The 22203-nt window shown below is 42.0% G+C and overlaps 1 protein-coding gene across 24 annotated transcripts in view; it reads right to left on the reverse strand.

Moving 5' to 3' along the window:
* Rbfox2 (RNA binding fox-1 homolog 2) overlaps positions 1-22203 on the reverse strand; it is a 277312-nt gene that overhangs the window by 105652 nt on the left and 149457 nt on the right. The window lies entirely within an intron of this gene.

Below are 22203 nucleotides of genomic sequence, written 5' to 3' on the forward strand. Positions count from 1 at the left end.
GCTTCCAGTCTGCAGAGACAGGTACACTGGCTCAACTGGCGAAGTTGGAGTGTGGTTCAGGCCCAGCCTCCACCCCAATAGGATTCGGCAACACGCAGAAGAAAGAGATGTTCAGGAGAACAACAAGAAGCTCCAACTGAGTTAGCAGTTACAGATTGAAAATGGCACGAGCGGCTGACTGACGACTCAATCAGAAGTTCAAGAGGCAGGGAATGACAGCCAGGGGAGAGAACATAAGCTCCGTAAAGTGGCACACTACAAGGGTAGAAGTAGAATGTATACAGGAGCCCAAATAATATATATGCCCCAGACCGTAAGTGCACGTCAGAAGGAACACTCCCAATCCAGGACATGGGAGGCAGATGGAACTGGTATTGGTTTCCTAGCCTGCCTTGGGTGGGAATGTGCGCAAGTGCGCGCGCACACCACACCCTTCACACTGTCTCTGGCAGAGACAGGTGTTAGGATTAGCAGCATAAAATCTTCTGCTATGGAAAGAAATGGGAGAAAAGAGTCATACTGATACAAGTAAAGGATCTCTTTCATGACACTGTGCTTCGGTATCATTTAACCCCTCCCTGTGCTTTAACAGAAGTTAGGACAGCTGGCAGGATCCGCACGAGAAAAGAGGAAGGTGGCCCCAACACGCAGGCAATGTGAGTCCACGGAAGGCCTGCAGCTATGCAGGGCACATCTCAGCTGTTCCAGTCAAACTTGGAGGGATTAGCTTTGGCTGCCTGCAAGAGTGGGGGAGGAAAAGCCTCTTCAGAAAAACCAGTTGCTTTCCCCCTTTAGGAAGCAGCTTTACCCAGCCTGCCACTGGTAAAACACACATGTGCACACGTTTCTATGACTGATTTAACAGCAGTAACAAACATGGACAGGTGTGAGGTTAGTCTTACAATGTACCCCAGGTTAAAGGGTTGACTTTCAGAGCCTGAACAGCCCATCTCCAAAGAAATGCTAAGTAATCCTTAAAAAACAAGACAGAGAGTAAGCAAAAAGTGAAAGTGGTTATTAAGAGCCACACCAGTTATAACTATTGCTCTTAAATCTTCTGCAAGCACCCAAAAGATCAAAATGAGAAATAATTCTAAATTCATCTCAGAGGCTACAACCTCCTGATCTTGGAGAGCTGCAATGTTGTAACATGCCCTGGTAGGATTACAGACAACTGGGAGGGCATCTGTGAGAGGCTATGTGTAACTATGCTTCCCGCCAGCCTTCAGTGCAATTTTTCTCCTTTTATGGTCATTGCAATTTATTTTAGGATTGTTCAGAAGAAATTTTTTTAAGCTTCAAATTGGCCTTGGTACATCTAAGAGCAATCCTCTCGGTTAAATTTGTACCTTAAATCAACAAATCCTAACACATTATAAGGGCCACACAACATAGTGGTTTACCAGCAGTTTCTCAGTACTGATTCTCTACTTACTACACATGAGGAACAAGAATAAAGAATAAATCAATTCAATATAATTAAAACAGCTGGGCATAGTCATGCAACCCTGTAGTGCTAGCCACTAGATAGCAAAACCCTGCCATCTCAAAACAAACAAAATTTACATCTATCACACACAAGGTATTATGCTAAGCACTAGAGAAATGAATAGACATGGTTGTGAAGATCTTTAGTTTATGGAAGAAAGAGCTCAGCATACAGGCTAAGTCAAAAGGTCAAACAATGCTATAGCACATAGGTAAGCAACTTTTCATTCACACAGTAGCGTTTTAAAAAATTTGCTCTGAATAAATGCTTGTATAGTCTTAGTTTCACCACTAAAACTATAACACTCTGTGTTGCCTATGTGAAGCAGAGATTATCAAAAGCTCCCAGTCTGGCCACATTTGAAGTCCTGTGGTATACATCCTAAATTCTGCCATTGAAGTTACTAAAAAGGCAATGAATAGATAACAGAAAAGGGTTGGGGGAGGAGGTGAGGATGGCTCTGTGGTAGAGAACTTGCCTAGAATGTACAAAATCTTGGGTTCTATTCAGAAGGGGGCAGGGAAGGGTGGATTGTGTAATAAAATCTTACACTAAATTCCTTGTCATGTCAAATATTCTCCAATCCTTCTTCTTCTTGTACACTGTGTCACATTCTTGTCACTTTGCTTTACCTTGTATATAGCAATGTTGCATTACTGGCCACACAGATACTTGCAAACTGGTACTTTAAGTCACTATGAAATCTAAGATTCCTCTTGTTTTATAAATTATAAACTTGAGATTTCATGAGTTAGCCCAGTGTGAAACCTGAATTAACTACAGAAGATGAAATTTTCAGGTGATATTATATTTAAGATAACAGACTATAATTCAAATCCTGAAATGAATGACATAATTAAAGCCTAAAAGTGGGCCTGTAATGTTACTGGGAAAGAAAAGTTAGTTTCTGGAGGTCTAAATTCATCAAGTGGTTGGAGAGATGGCTCAGTGGGTAAAAAGCACTTGCTGTGCAAGCCTAATGGGCCAAGAGTAGATGGCTGGAACCCGCATGAAGCCGGGCACGTAGTGCAATTATCTATGATCCCATCTCTGGACAAAGGGAAGGAAGGTGGAGACAAGAGAATCTTGATGCCTGCTACCTGGAGATGCAGCTGCCAACAATAGAGATCTTACTTAAGTGAAAAGTGATGATCAACACTTGAGGTTGTCTTCAGACCACATGCACGTTGTACATGCATGCACCCACATGAACACACACACAATCTTCTTGAGGATAGAACCTATACACACAAGACAAATTATGTGACTGGTACATTACTAAGCAAAAAGGTTATGTTGCTGAGTAATTTAAGAGAACTATTTCATAAATGTCAATAAAATTAAAAGACAGCATGTATGTATGTAGCTGTATGTATATCAAACATGAATTGTGAAATAACATAAGATTATAAGTCATATAAGTTATATGCATCTGGATATGTACAATATATAACATGATGGTTGACAAATATACCAATCTATGTCATATCTATATATACATCTTGCATATGTATGTTACATATAATGTAATATATACAAAACATATGTGTGCATGTATACATACATACATACACACTCAAGTAATTAATCTCTTCTCCCTAAACATACACATAAAACCAAAACAATACCTCCAGAGGATGGAATGGAGAAGTGATAGTCTTTTACTTATTACTTTAATACAAATTTATAATTTGCTTAAATATATTTAAGCAATTATTGCTTTCACAATGTATCTTGCTAAAACTTTAAGGGAATCCTAACAGACCTGACTTTTGCTCTGAGTACTTTTAGAATTAAGCACTTGCTCCATCTCCACTTCCTAGGATCACATTTGCTTTACTGCCTACGCTGGCAGTGGTCTATGGACTAGGTGATACAAACAAGCAATGGGAACCTGGTATCACCGACATGCTACCTAAACCATGTCCATGCTTACCTAAAAGGCTAGCTCCTCAAAAATAGGGCAAGCAGGGGATAGAGAGATGCTCAGCAGTTAAAGGCACTTGCTTTCAAAGCCTGATGGCTGGGGCTCAATTCCCCAGTATCTACATACCTCAGAGGCACAAAATGGTGCATTGTGTCTGGAGTACCTGTGCAGTGGCAGAATGCCCTGGTGGGCCCATTCTATCTCTTCTTCACTCCCCCATCTCCCAAATAAGTATTTTATTTTTATTTTTAAATTTTATTTATTATTTGCAAGGAGAGAGAGACAGAATGTGCACACAGGGCCTCTTGCCACTACAAACAAACTCGAGATGCACGCACCATCTTGTAAATATGGCTTTACCTAGGTACTGGGGATGCAAACCTGAGCCATCAGGCTGCCAAGCAAGGGCTTTAACCATTAAGCCTTCTCTCCAGCCCCAATAAATAAAATATTTTAAGGTTTTAAAATTTATTTATTTATTTACTAGAGAGAAAGAGAGAGAATGGGCATACCAGGGTCTTTAGCCACTACAGATAAACTCCAGATGCATACTCCACCTTATGCATCTGGCTTACGTGGGTCCTGGGAAATTAAACCTGGATCCTTTGGCTCTGCAGGCAAATGCCTTAACAGTTTAGCTGCCTCTCTAGCCCTATTTTTTAAATTTTTATTTATTTATTATTTATTTGACAGTGTAAGAGAAAGAGGCAGAGAGAAAATGTATGCACATACATACATACATACATACATACATACATACATACATACATACATACTCAGGCATGCCAAGGACTTTAGCCACTGCAAATAAAACTCCAGATGCATGTGTGACCTGTGCATCTGGCTTTACGTGAATACTGGGGGAATTGAACCTAGGTCCTTAGGCTTTGCAAACAAGTCTCTCAACCACTAAGCCATCTCTCCAGGCCCAAATAAAATATTTTTACAAGCTTTAAAAAAATATTTTATTTATTTATTTGAGAGAGACAGAGAGAGGGAGGGAGAAAGAGAGAGAGGTAGAGGACAGCACACCGAGGTCTCTATCCACTACAAATGCAGACGCATGTACCACTTTGTGCATCTGGCTTACGTGAATACTGGGGAATTGAACCTGGGTCCTTAGGCTTCACAGGGAAGTGCCTTAACTGCAAAGCCATCTCTCCAGCCCTAAATTAAAAAATTTTTTTTGTTTTTGTTTTTGTTTTTCAAGGTAGGCTGACCTGGAATTCACTATGGAGTCACTATGGCCTCAAACTCATGGCGATCCTCCTACTTCTGCCTCCCAAGTGCTGGGATTAAAGGCATGTACCACCACACCCAGCTACCCAAAATATTTTTAAATAGAGCAAAATAATTCAATCGGATGTATTTTAGCTTCCAATACTTCATGTTGGTTTTTTACCTACATTTCTATTAAAAACTTATATTGGAATAACTTAAAGACCAATAATATAGTCAAATTTGAAAAAAAACTAAAAATTTCATATAAGGCAGAAAAGTAAACCGTTTCCCTACCAGATAAAGTATATTACAACCCTCTCCCCCAAAAAACAAGCATTAAGGTTGAAATGTACTCTTTTTCCTTCCTGATACAGTCTTCACCTAAAATAATGCTGTCTTAATTATTAGGAGGAAATGACTTCATGCACAGATCAGACACTTAACACTGTTGCTTTAATACTGTGTTCTGCTATTAATATGATTTCAAAACTAAAAACAAAGAAAACTTCAGAGATGAAATTATTAATCCCCCCTCAGACTAGGCTATTTCCTTTAATTTTTTAATTATGACAGAGACAAAGGCAGAGAGGCAGTGAAAGGGAGTGAATGGGCATACCAGGACCTCCAGCCTCTGCAAATGAACTCCAGATGCACATGCCACCTTGTGCAACTGGCCTATGTGGGTCCTGGGGAATTGAACCTGGATCCTTTTGGCTATGCAGAGTTCCTTAACTGTTAAGCCATCTCTCTAGCCCAACTATTTCCTTTAAATCTAACAGAGTACCATATGCTCTCAAAAAGCCCAGAAATAGGGCTGGAGAGATAGCTTAGTTGTTAAGGCACTTGCCTGCAAAGCCTAAGGACCCATGCTTCACTCCCCAGATCCCACGTAAGCCAGATGCACGAGGTGATGAATGTGGAAGATTATACATTTGCACAAGGTGGCACATGCAGCTGGAGTTCAATTACAGAGGGTGGAGGCCTATTCTCTCTCACCCGCTCTCATATAAAATAAGGCCAGTCTGTTGGGCTTGCCTCAAAAAAGAAAGGAAGGAAGGAAGCCCGCCCACCCAGAGGGGCTGAAGAGATGGCTTTGCAGTTAAGGCACTTGTCTGCATTGATTCCCCAGGACCCATGTAAGCCAGATGCACAAGGGGGTGCATGCATCTGGAGTTCATTCACAGTGGATGGAGGCCCTGGTGCACCTATTCCCTCTCTCTGTCTAATTATGTATCTCTCTCTGTCTATTTCTGTATCTTCTCTCTCTCTCTCTCTCAAATAAATAAAAATAAAATATTTTTTTAAAGCCCAGAAATAAAAAGACCAATTTTCCACATGAGATATCTGAGTTATCTGTTGGTGATGCCAAGTGACTGCCTCTGAAGATCAGACACTCTCCAGCACTGTGGATGTTCTCAGTACTCAAGTTCCACGGCTGAGAGACAAAAACATGAATGTGGAAAATGGCTGTTCATTTTTTTAAAAAACTTCATTTTTATTTATTTGAGAGAGAAAGAAAGCGGCAGAGGGAGGGAGAGAGAATGGATATGCCTGGGTCAACAGCCACTGCAAGGGAACTCCAGATGCATGCACTCCCTTGTGCATCTGGCTTATGTGGGTCCTAGAGAATCAAACCAGGGTCCTTTGGCTTTGTAGGCAAACACCTTAACTGCTAAGCCTTCTCTCCAGCCTTGTTCATGTTTATTTTTATAACCTCAGTAGCAGAGAGAATGTCATGAGATTGCCTTGTTAAGAATAAAGCAGGGCTGGAGAGATGGCTTAGCAGTTAAGCGCTTGCCTGTGACGCCTAAGGACCCCGGTTCGAGGCTCGGTTCCCCAGGTCCCACGTTAGCCAGATGCACAAAGGGGGCGCACGTGTCTGGAGTTCGTTTGCAGAGGCTGGAAGCCCTGGCGCGCCCATTCTCTCTCTCTCTCCCTCTATCTGTCTTTCTCTCTGTGTCTGTCACTCTCCAATAAATAAATAAAAAAAAAAATTAAAAAAAAAAAAGAAGAAAGCAGACAATCCCAGTCCCAGGCCCAAGCACACAGAGACTGCACCACAGTGTTGTCCCATCTACAATGCATGGGAACTCAAGACTGACACCAAGCCCTTGAGAAGTTCAGTCAACCAAATTAGTCAGCAAAGGCTCAAGATTGCTCTCTTTCTCTTCTATCCTCTTGTTCCTCTTCTCTCCCTTCCCTTCTGCCCATGTCATTCACATAAATCCTGTCAAGTGTCAAGGATTCTAGCCAGGCCTCCATGTAGAATGATTTACCAAAGACTGCAGATTACTTCTGCTCTAAAGTAAAAGAGTGAGTGAGTGAGTGAGTGAGTGAGAGTATGTGTTTGTGTGTGTATGTGTGTGTTGGCACCTTAGAAGAGGCAAGGCTTAATTAAGCTAGAAGATGGGGACAGAGAAGATGGGGACAGGAAGATTTATATGCAGATCAAATATGTCCCTAGAAGCAGTCAAAACTGACTGCATTAAGGATCAGTGGAGACCAGTCTACCTGACTATGGGTGCTGAGTGCCAAAGCAGGCAGAAATTACTGGGAGGGCCATGGACACTGAGCTACATATCTGAGACTTTATATGTAAAGATTATTTAAAAGGGAAAAAGGTAGCTGGGCATGGTGGGATATGCCTTTAATCCCAGCACTATGGAGGCAGGTGTAGGAGGATCGCTCTGAGTTAGAGGCCACCCTGAGACCGCACCCCGAGACTGGAATAGGAAATCCCAGGTCAGCCTGGACTGCAGCAAGACCCTACTTTCAAAAAAACCCACCCCCCCGACAAAAAAAAAAAAAAAAAAGGTTAAAAGGTGCTTATGAAATAATGTTAGTGAAAATGGCTGGTGGCTGCAGGTATGTTGGGAAAAGGAACAATCAGAAGCTATGATTACAATGGTCTACTATTAATGCAAAAACTACACATGAGCAGCAGTAACGTAAGAAGACAGAAATACAGCAGACATGCCACAAAGGCAGTGCCATAGTGAATGGAGATGGCAACCACCAGTGTAAGAGAAAGGGTAAGTCAGCAAAGGCTCCAAGTCACTCTGTCAAGCCAGTAAGAGAACAACGCTGCTAGAATAGGGAAACCTGAAGCATGAGCAGATTTGAACTGGGCTGGAGAGGCGGCTCAGCAGTTAAATGTGCTTGCCTGCAAAGTCTAATGGCTTGGGTTAGATTCCTCAGTACCCACAGAAAGCCAGAGGCCCAAGGTGGCACATGCATGCCTATCCCCCCCCTCATTCTCTCTGTCTGTGCTTGCAAATAAATAATTAGAAGTATTTTTAAAGAAACCTGACTAGAGCTGGAAAGATAGCTTAGTGGTTAAGGCACTTGAAGCCTGAGGACCCATGTTCAATTCCCCAGTACTCACATAAGGTAGGTGCCCAAGGCAGCACACGTATCTGGAGTTTGTTTGCAGTGGCTAGAGGCCCTGGCATGCCCTCATACCCTTTCTCTTTCTCTTCCCCGCCATTTTCTCTGTCTCTCATAAATAAATAAATAAATAACCTGCCTGACTGGCGCTGAGAGTTGCAGGAGCAGCCCCAGAGGAAGGCTGTACAAAAACATGACAGGAGGAGCAGAGAAGGACCACTGTGGATAGACATTTGTCTCCCACATTTGATCAATAGCATTTATTGAATATCAATTAGGTACTCTAAAGGGAAGGAAAGATACGAAAAGAGGAGATAAAAAGAAAAGAAAAAGGTTAATTTTTAAAAAAAGAAGAAAGAGGGCTGGAGAGAAGGCTCAGCAGTTAAGGCCCAAGTTCCATTCCCCAGGACCCACATAAGCCAGATGCACAAAGTGGTGCATGTATCTAGAGTTCATTTGTAGTGGCTAGAAGCTCTGGTACACCCATTCATATTTCTTTTCTTCCCCCTCTTTCTCTCTCTCTCTCCCCACCACCCCCTCTCCTTTTCTCTTTCCCTCTCCTTGAAAATAAAGAACGAAAGAAGAAAGACAGGGAGGGAAAAAGGCAGACAGCAAGGGGCTGAAAATAGAACCTTAAGAAAACTGACTTCTAGAAAGCGGAAATAGCAGCTGAGCATAAAAAGATTAAGCAGGATCCTGTGTGAGTCACAAAAGCCGGGACAGAGAGGACATTTAACTTTTCTTTCATCCTGCATTCCTTATATACAGGAAAGCATTTTATAGAAAGGTAACAGAGATAAATATGTAACTGTATCAACAATAAATATGGAAAGGTTAAAGAGAATGGGAATTTAGGTCTTTATGCAAGGCAACAAGGGCAAACCTTATCACTGGATCACAGTGAAAAACAGCTCTAATGCTTGAGCATGAGTTCAGCATAATCTTTTAGTCTGGGAAACTTCCTTATTTTCCAAGGACCAAGTACAAAACCAATTATTGATACATTCAGCTACCTACCCTTGACTCTTTCAAGTTGACCAGGGGGGTGGGGCTCTGTGCCTTTGATCAATGTCTGGATCTGAAAACAGGCCTCCTGTGAGGCCTACCTTCAATGCCACCTACTCCACACAATGATCTTTGCTCTCAACTGTCACCAGTAAGAGTTGTAAGAGTTACTTCCCTTGCCTCTGAGCTACATGACACTATTGATTCTAGACATACTTGCTGTATCAGTCAACTTCTCAATGCTGAGACAAAATACCTGACAAAAATCAAATTAAGGCTATTTCAGCTTAGTTTCAGGTTATAGTCCATCAAGTCGGGGAAGGCATGGCAGCAAGAATCTGAGGCAGCTGGTCACATTCATGCAACAGTAAAGAGGCAAACAGGGACAACCAGCTCTCTCCTTTTTATACATTCCAGGACTCCAGGAGATAGAATGACACTGCCCATAGTTAGGGTGGGTTTTCCTACCTTTTTTTTTTTTAAATTTTTTATTTATTTATTTGAGAGCGACAGACACAGAGAGAAAGACAGTTAGAGGGAGAGAGAGAATGGGCGCGCCAGGGCTTCCAGCCTCTGCAAACGAATTCCAGACGCGTGCGCCCCCTTGTGCATCTGGCTAACGTGGGACCTGGGGAGCCGAGCCTTGAACCGGGGTCCTTAGGCTTCATAGGCAAGCGCTTAACTGCTAAGCCATCTCTCCAGCCCGGGTTTTCCTACCTTAATTAACCTAATCAAGACAATCCTTCACAGACACCCAGAGGCTAATCCCTCACTGGTGATTCTAGAGTTTATAATGTTGGCAATCAACACAATCCATCATCCTTGCATTACATTAAGAAGACCTTTGCAGTTCTCTCAAAGAATGAGGCTAACTGAGAAATCCTGCTGGAACTGAGCTGATAACCTCCTCCATGTAGACCAGCTGGCAGAAAGCTGGAAGAAGCCATTTTACATGTAGTTCAATGGGAGAAAGAGAAATCACCAGTGAAGATACTCCACAGTGGACACTGCAAGCCTTATATTTGGCCAGCCAGGCCAAATGAGCCAACGGGTGCAATAGTGGCACATCTGTTATGGGGGAAACCAACTGCCCTCTAATTGGACTGGAGGCCTACTCCATGGGAGAGAATACATCCCTGATACTGAAAACTTAAAATAGAGGTAGTCATGAGCTCTAGGGGTATAACAGCTGCTGATGCCTGGATAAGTGTATATACTATGCTTATCAAACTACCCAATATGCACTTCTCTTAATATTTATACCCTTATATTAACACTATTCTCACTTTGGGTAGAGAATCTTCTCTTTTCAGATGGCAGTGACTTTGGGACAACTCAGAAAGTATCATGGTGATGGAAAGAAATGACTGCAGTGCTCAGTACTGCAGTATCTCTATCACACCTTCCAAGGCTCAGGGTCTAATGCAGAAGAGGTGGTGGAAAGAATGTAAGAGCCAAAGGAAGGCCAGGACTCCATACAACATGGTCCCTCCAGACACAAAATGGCCTGGATATTCATGGCCTCATAGTGCCTGACACTACCTGCACAAGACCATCATAAGAGGAGGAAAAGATCATGACATCAAAAGTAAAAGAGAGACTGATTGAGATGGGGAGGGGATATGATAGAGAATGGAGTTTCAAAGGGGAAAGTGAGGGGAGGGAGGGTATTACCATGGGGCATTTTTATAACCATGAAAGTTGTTCATAAAAATTTGGAAGAAAAACAAACAAACAAAGGAATGAGGCTAACTAACATTGTTTACAAAGTATATCCCATCTGTATATAAAAAGGGAGGATCTTCAATAACTTGAAATAATAGATACTGAATGGTTCAATTAGTTTGGGTCTGAAACGTCTTCTGTAAACTACTGTTGTGAATGTTCAATCCCCATCTTGGGATGCTACTCTAAAGGCTGTGCAGCCCTTGGGAGATAGGCCTGGCTGGCAGATGTCACTGGGGTTAGAAGACTATACTTACTCCTAGGTTAAACCTGTCTTCTCTCTACCTGGTTCACACCACCTTTGGGGGTTGAGTCACTCCCACTCTCACTCCCCCTCCCCAAGACAAATTGAAATCCCTCTGAAATTCTGAGCCAAAATTAACCTTACCTCCTTTAACTTGGTTTTGTCAGGCATTCTGATCACAGCAAAGAGAAAGCAGCCACGATGTGGAGCACAGACCCCATCATTCAATCTGTATTCATTTCAACCAGAATATGACCCAACATGGTTGAAATACTAACAACAACAGAAGACCTTAAATAGCTGAAAATACAGGGAGAAAATGGCAGAAAATAAGACACACCAAATTCCATTTGATAAATGCCATACTTAGTATAACATGGCCTAAGATAAAGTAAAATATAATAGCAACTGCTGCACCCACATCTAATGTTCAAGGGTAAGGGAGAGCAGGAATATTTCACAAATAATGCTTAAAATAAATTGTGAAAATTTAACAAGAGCTTTCCAGATAACTGGGGAAGGGTGTGGATGCAGATGACAGACAGTGTTCTAAGGGAATGAAACAGCATGGCAAGGCAAATATGTACTCAGGTACTCACAGAAGCACAAGCAGGTAAATATATCGACAAGTCAAAGGCCCACTTGAAAATACTCACTTAGGGCTGGAGAGATGGCTTAGCGGTTAAGCGCTTGCCTGTGAAGCCTAAGGACCCCGGTTCGAGGCTCGGTTCCCCAGGTCTCACGTTAGCCAGATGCACAAGGGGGCGCACGCGTCTGGAGTTCGTTTGCAGAGGCTGGAAGCCCTGGCGCGCCCATTCTCTCTCTCCCTCTGTCTTTCTCTCTGTGTCTGTCGCTCTCAAATAAATAAATAAAATTTAAAAAAAAAAAACTTAAAAAAAAAAAAAAAGAAAATACTCACTTAGAGCTGGGCATGGTGGCGCACGCCTTTAACCCCAGCCTTTGGGAGGCAGAGGTAGTAGGATCACTGTGAGTTCGAGGCCACCCTGAAACTATGTAGTAAATTCCAGGTCAGCCTGGGCTAATGTGAGACCCTACCTCAAAAAATAAAGCAAACAAACAAACAAAAGAAAATCACTTAGAGAGTTCTAAAGCACTATGAGAATCACTGGATTTTCTGCACTAAGAGAAATAGGTTAAATGATAACCTGCCAGAGTACTGCAAACCATAGCTAGGGACAGAAATATTCCTTTGCAAAAAAAATATGGGATTAAAAATTGTATGCATGAAAGCTGGGCATGGTGGCGCACGCCTTTAATCCCAGCACTCGGGAGGCAGAGGTAGGAGGATCGCCAAGAGTTCAAGGCCATCCTGAGACTACATAGTGAATTCCAGGTCAGCCTGAGCCAGAGTGAGACCCTACCTCGAAAAACCAAAAAAAAAAAAAAAAGTTGTATGCATGATAACAAAAAACCATGGTGTATGGCTGGAATGCATTACTCTGTATTGGAGGCATGGTATGTAAACTGAGGCAGAAAATATTTTTGTTGGAAACAACTTTCATATAAATCAGCATCGACTAAATATGCCTGATCTAAAATTTACAATCCAAAACTTTTGAGCATTGGATGTTGGATCAAGAAATTTCAGAACATTTTAGATTTCAATCTTTTAGGTTACAGATGCTTAACTAGTGAAGTCTGTGAAAATATTCCAAAACCCCAAAAAATGGAAATCTGAAACACTTCTGGTCCCAAGCATTTTAAATAAGAGAGGGTTTTTTTGTTTGTTTGTTTGTTTTTTGGGTTTTCAAGGTAGGGTTTTACTCTAGCCCAGGCTGACCTGAAATTCACTATGTAGTCTCAGGGTGACCTTGAACTCACATTGATCCTCCTACCTCTGCCTCCCAAGTGCTGAGATTAAAGGCATGCACCACCATGCCAGCTCCTAAATAAGAGATATTTAATCTGAGTTAAGAAGAAAAATGTGGGGCTAGAGAGATGGTTTGGTGGTTAAGGAATTTGCCTATGAAGCCTAAGGACCTAAATTTGACACCCTAGAATTCATGTAGGCCAGATGCACAAAGTGATACATGCATCTGGAGTTGTATGTAGTGGCTAGAGGGCCTGGCATGCCCATATTCATATTCTCTCATTCTCTCTCTCTCTCTGCCTCTTTCTGTCTGTTTCTCTCTGCTTGCAAATAAGTAAAATTTTTTTTAAAGAAATAAAATGTAGCCATATATAATGTTTAAATCTCGACAGAAAACATTCAAAGGGTAGAAACAAAAGTGTTAATTTTAAGGCAGGAAGTAATTAAGTATTAGCAAATGAGAAGTAGCAGAAGGGGCAGGCACCTCTCCTCACGGGGCTTGCCACCTCTTCATCTTCTCTGGAATGCTGAGGCTGCCATGTGAAGAGATGTGAAAGACGACACCAAGTGGAACACAAATGAGCTATTCCAGTTGAATACTGAGCCCACCACCTGCCAGCTGCCTAATGCGAAAGCAGAATCCCCTAGACACCACCCATGCCCAACTGACCCAGCCCTAACGACAAGAGCCATCAAACCCCCTGACCCAAGCCTACATACATAAATGATTAAGAAATTGAGTTTTAGGGGCTGGGAAGATGGCTCAGTGGAGTGGGTGGTGCACTTGCTGCACAAGTATGATGACTGAGTTTTTGTTCCCTCGTGTGTGTGTTTTTATTTTTATTTTTTTGGTGTGGAAGACCAAACCCAGGGCCTGGTGCTTGCTAGGTAAGCGCTCATCCACTGAGCTAAATCCCCAACCCCAGGACTGAGATTTTGATAACCAGCACACGTGTAAAAACCTTGTCATAAGGACACATAACATCCTCTTCTGGCCTTTGCACTAATGTGCATGGGACAAGTATATTTGCATGCGCGCACACACACATACATACACTCACTATACTATCTGTACAAAAATCTGAAAAAAAATGGAATTGTTTCGGAAAAGACTGTATAGCATAATCTTGTAAATATGAAACCCTCACAGGCTTGTTGTTGAAGGCTTGCTTGGTCCCCAGCTGAAGGAATATTTCTGGGGGAGTACCCTGGGGGGACTGTATCTTGTCTCTGCTGAGACCACCCCCACGCCCATAAGGTAAGCTGATTTGCACCACCATACACTCTCCCAACCCCCGACTAGAATGCTCTGCCTCTGAGGGGCCCAGAGGCAACAGAGCCAAGGACGGATAACTGAAACAGTGAGCTCAAGTTTTTCCCTTACACTGTTTTCTCAGACAAGATCAGGAGTGTTCAGGTGGTATGGCCAGAGATTATAATGTTTTCTCAGATAATCTGTCACACTAATAAGAACCTGGCTAACAGAAAACTGATACGAGAATTACTGCTATAACTAAACCTGATTATTTGGTTCTTAAGTCTTTGAAACTGGTTTGTGGAAGAAATTTAGGAGAGTTTAGAGAAGTGAGCCAAAGAAAGCAATGAATGTCATAAGCAGACCTAACAGGCAATTCTCTTATTTTATTTTATTTTCTTCTTAAGGCAGGGTCTCACTCTAGCCCAGGCTGATCAACTCACTCTGCAGTCCCAGGCTGGCTCTAATTCAGTGATCTGTCTACCTCTGCCTCCCAAATGCTGAGAGTAAAGGTATGAACCACCACACCCAGACCCTAACAGGCAATTCAGCAGGAACTAAGGTGGCCAGAGTGCCCAGTAAAAATTCATGGGGTTTCAGATGGGTACAAGGGCTCTACTGGGAACTTATCTAGAGACTATTCAAGCTACACTGTAGCAAAGAAATTATGTGCATTTTGTCCATGGCCTGAAACTGTGTAGGTCCAGTTTGAAGAATAATCTGGTAAGGAAATTTTAACGTAACCCAGATTATTGCACCGTGATTGCTAATTGCTTTTAGCTAGATTTACAGTAAGAATCAGGAACAAAAAGCACAGCAGAAAGATTTGAAAACCTTTCAGTTTACCCCCTGCCCCCCAAAAAAAAGTTTGTAAAGTTAGGAGTAAGAAAAATGTGGCTGGCTAGAGAACTTAGAGCCATTAAAAAGTAATCAAATAGCTTGGCAATCATAACAGTCTTGATTGCAAATGGTAATACAGTTAGGGACAGGGTTGCCCAAACCCTTTGGAACTCACATCACAGAAGCAAATGTACAGGATCCCAGACAAAGGACATGGGATTTAATGTTCCCCGTTTGATTTCACTCTTACTATTGTCTGATCCATTTCTCCTTTTGCCTTATTTTGCCTTCAGAAATGGGACTATGTATTCTGTGCCAGTGTGTCTTAGAGGTATATAACTTGCTTCTCCCCCTCCCCCCCCCCAGAGGCTCACAGTTAAAGATTTTGAGTTTCAGAGAAGGCTTTGGACTTGAACTTAGGAACAATGCTGGAACTGTTTAAACTATGAGGACTCTGAGATATAGCAGTAAGTCATAGGGGTATATCTCTTGTGCCTGCCTCTCCCCCGACCCTCCTGCCTCCCATCTACCATGAGGATAGTTGCTGGCCCTACTCCATGTTCTCTACCAGGAGGAGAGCTGCTGGCTCCTTCACATGTTCTGTCTACCAGGAGGAGAGCTTCTGGCTCTACCTCATGCTCCTCAGATTTATGCTCTATGTTGTCACAGGCCCAGAAGCAATGGAGACAATGACTGAACTGAAAGCTCTGAAACCATAAGTCAAAACAACCCTCCCTTGCTTAAATTGTTGTTTTCAAAGATGTTGTTAGAATGACACGTAAGACACCAATGCATAATAAAGCTATAGACTGATACAGAAAATTTTCAGTGGAATTCCTCCCCAATAAATTGTTGGTTAAGGGGGCCCCTGATGCCCCTAAAACAAAAGTGGCTACTGCTAAGGCCCTTTGATTGCCTGCCAGAATTATATGAAGAGATTACATATTTTCGTTGCAGGACATTAAGAAATCAAGCCTCCTTCCTGTTGACTAGCTGTCACAGTGCTAAAAAGAGCTAAGTAGCCTACTGGAGAGAAAAGGCATCAACGGACTTAATCAGCAGTGGCCCTGCAAGCGACATAGCTTGACAGCCAGACAAAATGTGCCAACTGGGCAACAGTGGCATGTGTGTGATTTGAGGCCTGCTACATTGGAACAACTTTATGTCTGGTACTAAAAACCTAGTCAAAAGCCTAGAGTTAAAGCCAGGTGTGGTGGCACACACCTTTAATCCCAGTACTAGGGAGGCAGAGGTAGGAGGATCGCTGTGAGTTCCAGGCCACCCTGAGACTATACAGTGAATTCCAGGTCAGCCTGAACTAGAGTGAGACCCTACCTCGAAAACAACAACAACAACAAAAGCCTATGGTTACAGAGGTCATAAGCTCTAGGAGGGAAGCTACTACTGTTATTTAACAATATAGATATATTAATGCTACTCTCACTTTTTTTTTGTTTTTGTTTTTTGTTTTTCAAGGAAGTGGGAAGAAAAGCTGTGTCCATGATCTTCTTATTGTTCTTAGATATTAATCCTATCCAGTATAATGTCAGTTAGAATCTGATTTTTATAGAAATTGGCAAACAGGTGATAAAATTCGTATGGAATACTAAGGATTTAGAATAGCTAAAACACCATTGAAAGGGGGGAAAGGGGAAGCATTAATATAAAAGAATATTAGCATTGAAGTTATCTTGATGCTGTGCAGTGAGATTCTGTACATTTAATTTTGTTGTGTATTAGTTCCTTTTTAAACATTTTATTTATAGCCTCCATGTATATACACAATGTACCCTGATCATAATTCTACCACTTGTTTTTGTCCTCCCCTCCCCAATTCCTCCTCCACTGGACCCTTTCTTCTTCCCAACTAGTGCCTCTTCTGTTTTGATGTCATCGTTTTTCCTATGTTATATAATGCAGGTCTTGTGTATGTGGTGACAGCCACTGTGAGGTCGTGAATGCAGTGGCCACCTTGTGTGGAAGAAAACATTCCAAAGCACTCTTCTCCATCCTTTGGCTCTTATATACTTTCTACCACCTCTTCCACAGTGATCTTTGAGCCTTAGAGGATGTTATAGAAATATCTCCCTTAGTGCTGAGCACTCCACTATCACTTCTTCTCAGCACTTTGATGACTTCTGAGATGTACCAGTGGTCACCGCCATCTGCAAAGAGAAGCTTCTCTAACCAAAAGTGAGAGTAGCGAGCTGGGCGTGGTGGCGCATGCCTTTAATCCCAGCACTCGGAAGGCAGAGGTAGGATTGCCATGAGTTCAAGGCCACCCTGAGACTTTATAGTGAATTCCAGGTCAGCCTGGGCCAGAGTGAGACCCTACCTCGAAAAACCAAAAAAAAAAAAAAAAAAGGGAAAACATGAAATTATAAAACTTGTAGGAGAAAATGTCTATGACCATGAATTAAGCAAGATCTCTCAGCTGTGACCCAAGGGCTCAGCACCACTCTGTTGTGAAGCACTGCCTCACCATATGCAAGGCCCCTGGCCAGATCACCAACAGGAAACTGACTCTAAAATAGTCCAGAAATGAAAAAAACCAACAAACTGACTTCATTCAAAACTTTCCTCATCAACAGACACTGTGAGAAGAATAGAAGACAAGCTATAACTTACAGATAAGTATTTGCAACCAAAGTATTTTAAAAACTAACATAAAACACAGGTGGGGGGCTGGAGAGATAGCTTAGTGGTTAACTTCTTGCCTATGAAGCCTAAGGACCCCAGTTCGAGGCTCGGTTCCCCAGGTCCCATGTTAGCCAGATGCACAAGGGGGCACACACATCTGGAGTTCGTTTGCAGAGGCTGGAAGCCCTGGCACGCCCATTCTCTCTCTCTCTCTCTCCCTGTCTTTCTCTCTGTGTATGTCGCTCTCAAATAAATAAATAAATAAAATTAAAAAAAAAAAAAACACAGGTGGGGTGGCACACCTGTAACCCAGCACCTGGGAGGTAGAAGCAGGAGGATCAGTAGTTCAAGGTCATCTTCCAAGGATACACAGCCTGAATACCTGAGACTCTTTCAGAGAAAAAGAGGGGATAGAAGGAAGGGAGGAGAAAGAGAACAAATCTAGAAATAGTTCAACAATTTTCTGAAAACATTAAGCACATACCATCCACGTAATCTATGCATTCCACTTACAAGTATTTGCCCAAGAGAACTGAGCACATACCCCATATAAAGACTAGTACATGAACAGTCATAGATTTGTCACAGCCCAAAGTGGAAGAGACCCAAATAGACTTATCAATGGATAAAGGGTGAGCACAGTGTGCTATATTCACAACTGAACACTATTTAGCAATAAGAAGCAATGAGTCAGGTGTGGTGGCGCACGCCTTTAATCCCAGCACTGAGGAGGCAGAGGTAGGAGGATCACTGTGAGTTCGAGGTCACCCTGAGACTCCATAGTGAATTCCAGATCAGCCTGGGCCATAGTGAGACCCTACCTTGAAAAACAAAAAAAAAAAAATAAATGAATAAAAAAGAAGCAATGAAGTATATGCAAGAACACGTGTAAATCCTAAAGGGATTATGCTAGGTGAAAAAAAAGCCAACAACAGAGTTTTTAATTGCATGATTCCAATTTTGAAAAATACTAGAAAGTGGCTGTGTAGTAATGTCCTGGGGAAGGAGGGGAACGCTGGAAGGATTACAAAGATATACATACGAAGGAACTTTCAGATGCTTAATCTGTTAATTATCTTGGTTGTGGTGATGACTTCATAGGTGTATACATATGTCAAAGCTTAACAAATAGTAATTTTCAATATGTACAATTTACTGTGTGTTAATTATACCTCAATGGAGCTGTTAACAAAATGAATTCATACTCTCCTCACTCCCATGAGCTTTTAGAGGGTTAGTTTATCTTGTGGGGGGGGGGGGTTGTGAAGGAGAACAAGAAAGGCACCAGTCTGCTCCAAAATATCACAAAGGAAGTGTCATGAAATGAAAGGGTATGGCTAATTAAGTATGGGATTTAAGTAGACATAAAATGACAGCTTTTCTGTGAAAATGACTTCTGATTAGTCTAAGCTAGATCCCTAATGTATTATTTCCTTATCGTTCTCCTACATCTTGTTCAACTTGCCATACATATCTTTTCCATTTCCCCCTTAAAGTACCTACATTCAGCAGGGTCCCTGCTGGTGCGTTCAACAACGGAGCACTTGCCCATGAGACCAGGACACTGAGGACAGACCAGGTGCATCCAAACCTTAGTACCATCTCTTCCCAGCTGCATAATTTCAGAAGTTATTTAACCTTTCTCTGCCCCAAGTTCTTCCTCTGGAAAAAGAGGGTAAGTAATGGTACCTACCTCATGCTTGACTACATCAATATACGAATGAGCCCACATACAGTGATTACTGTCATCAGTACTGTAGCCATCACCTCAACAATTTAGGAAGAGTATCTGAAGGCTGAAAATTATCTAAATGATGAAGCCAGACCCTCATCTGAAGAGTAAGTGGCCTCAAAACACGGACAAAGGAAGAAGTAAAAGCAGTGAGGAACAGGACTGAGTGGGGTGCCTTGTGCACACACCCTGCAGACAGCACACTCAAGCAGGAAGGGAACATTAAGATATAAAGGAGGTGGAAATAAGTTATTTTTATGCCCAAGCAAACCTCCTCTTTATCTAACAGTACTGGGAAAAGGGGGGGATCATCCCTTTGTGTTTAATGTCAAGTTACCTGAAAGGGGAGACCATGGGTTCTTGACAACATAAATGCCTCTCTTCTTGGACTAGGTTAGTCATGTTTGTTCTTGAGAGCACTCAGCCCACTGAGGAAAGGGGCAGGACCCTGACTGCAGAAATGCAGCATGGTAGGAATCCTTGGGTCAGCACCAGCCCCTTGCTCTGGTCAGACCTGTAATCTCTATGACTCTGATTTAATCCAGCAATTACTGGTAATGTGATCTGAAGTAGATAAATGTCCAGTGTAGCTGTCTGTCACTTACTCTAGGCACAATACAAGAATATTTTAAAATTAAACTTCCCTTTATGATAAAGGAGCTAGTTCCCTGTGCAGCCCTGATACACAGCTTCCCCCACAGAGGATTAGAAACCAAGGGAGCCCCTCCTCACTTCTGGCCAAGCACAAACCTATACAAGTATTCTATACCTAAAGTGAGTTTCTTAGCCCTAAGTTGTTCTCATTTATATAACTAGATTCATCTAACAACTTCTTTCTATTTTTAAAAAACAACAATGCCAGCATTAGACAAATATCGCTAATGAAGACTCAGCTTTCCTCTTGGCAAAGAAATTCTCTTAATTTCCCTTTAAATAAATATGCCAAGCAAGCACTCACAAACACACATACATAAAAAGATTTTTGTAGGGCTGGAGAGATGGCTTAGCAGTTAAGTCGTTTCCCTGCGAGTCCTAAGGACCCCCAGATTGATTCCCCAGGACCCATGTAAGTCAGATACACAAGGTGGCACATGCATCTGGAGTTCGTTTGTAGTAGCTAGAGGCCCTGGTGCTTTCTCCCCTGCTTCTCTCTCTCTCTCAAATAAATAAATAAAATATTTAAAAAGTAAAGACTTTGGGGCTGGAGAAAAGGCTTAGCAGTTAAGGCGTTTGCTTGCAAAGCCAAAGGACCCAGATTCAATTACCCAGGACCCACGAAAGACAGATGAGCAAGGTGGCGCACACACCTGGCATTCGTTTACAGTGGCTGGAGGCCCTGGTGTGCCCATATTCTCTCTCCCCCTCCTTCCCTCTTTCTCCCTCTCTCTGCTTTTCTCTCTCTCAAACAGATAAATAAAAATAAAACATTTAAAAGAAATAAATACTTTGTAGCCAAATAAGTGGCTCAGTCTGTGATCATAACACTTGGAGGAACATGAGTTTGAGGCCACCCTGGGCTATACCGTGAGACCACACATTAAAAACAAAACAAGTCATTATATTCCATTTATCAGAAGAATAGCTAAACACAAGATATATAAAATAATAAATAAGGCAGCTTATTTCAGTTTGAATTATAGTCACATTTTACACTTTTTATATGTAGAAATCTTTGAGTAAGTCATAAGTAAAAATAACTGTGTAAGGGGTAAAAGAGTCTAACACAGCTTTTTCTGCCCACATAAAGCCATCATGTTATCAGGTATTTCTAATCAAAATAGTAGAATGTGAGTATGGTGGTTTGACTCAGATGTGCCCCCCACAAACTAATGTGCTTTGAATGCTTAGTTGGTCCCCAGCTGGTGGTAATTTGGGAGGTGGAACCTTGCTGGAGAAGGTGTGTTCTTGGTGTGGGGAGGGGTGCTTAGGGGTGTTATAGCCAGCTCTCCTTTGCTAGAGTGGGGCTCACTCTCCTGCTGCTGTTTTCCACCTGCTGTGACAGAGGTAAGGCCCAGCCTCTAATCTGTCAAACTGTCCCCTACCATCACAGAGCTTCCCCTCACGACTGTAAGCTATAATAAATTCTATCCTCCATCAGCTGCTTCTGGTCAGATGTTGTATCCCAACAATAAGCAGGTAACAACAGTAAGTAAGCTAGCTGAAAACACCAACTACCACCACCAACAATTACAGGAAAACCAGTAACAGAGAACCTCAAGGGAGACTCTCCAGCACAGGTTTACTGGCCTCTAATCAATCAATAAAACTTTTAAATCAATTATAATAATCCTTTGGGGAAAATAAAAGAAGGAGCTAGAGAACACAAGATCCTAGCCAGTTAGATTCTGCAAAGTGGAAACAAAAATTCCACAACTAAATATGTGTTTTCTTTTCCTAATGCACACAGCAAACTTTGAAATTAGGTTAAGAATTAATTTTGTTATATTATAGGAGACTGTGGTATCAATCATAACTAATTCAACTAATAATTCGAAGAGACTCTAAACTCAAATAACATCCCCCTTTCAGAAGAGTACCACATGAATTCTCAGGAAATCCACAGTAAGACTGGATTCCTTCCCCAGAGGCCTTGGCAAGACCTACTTTAATCTCACGTATAACATGTAGAACTGACATCATACTTGCAAAATCAACACTAATCTGGAGACCTGTGCAGGGCTCTTAGCCCTTCTTGAGAAAACTCAAGCTCTCTTCCAAAGAGAGAAGGATGAACATAGATATCTTAGAAAAATAACTAGATATGTACACACACACCCCCACCCCACCCACCCCCTGGCTGGCCTTGGGAAAATAGCATGGCATAATTGACAAGATTAAAGAGGACTTAGTGTAAATCAGATGAAAGTCTGAGCCTTACATGATTAAACCCCAAATCCTAGCATGAAT

Source organism: Jaculus jaculus, chromosome 6 (assembly GCF_020740685.1).
Source record: "Jaculus jaculus isolate mJacJac1 chromosome 6, mJacJac1.mat.Y.cur, whole genome shotgun sequence".
Lineage (NCBI taxonomy): Eukaryota > Metazoa > Chordata > Mammalia > Rodentia > Dipodidae > Jaculus > Jaculus jaculus.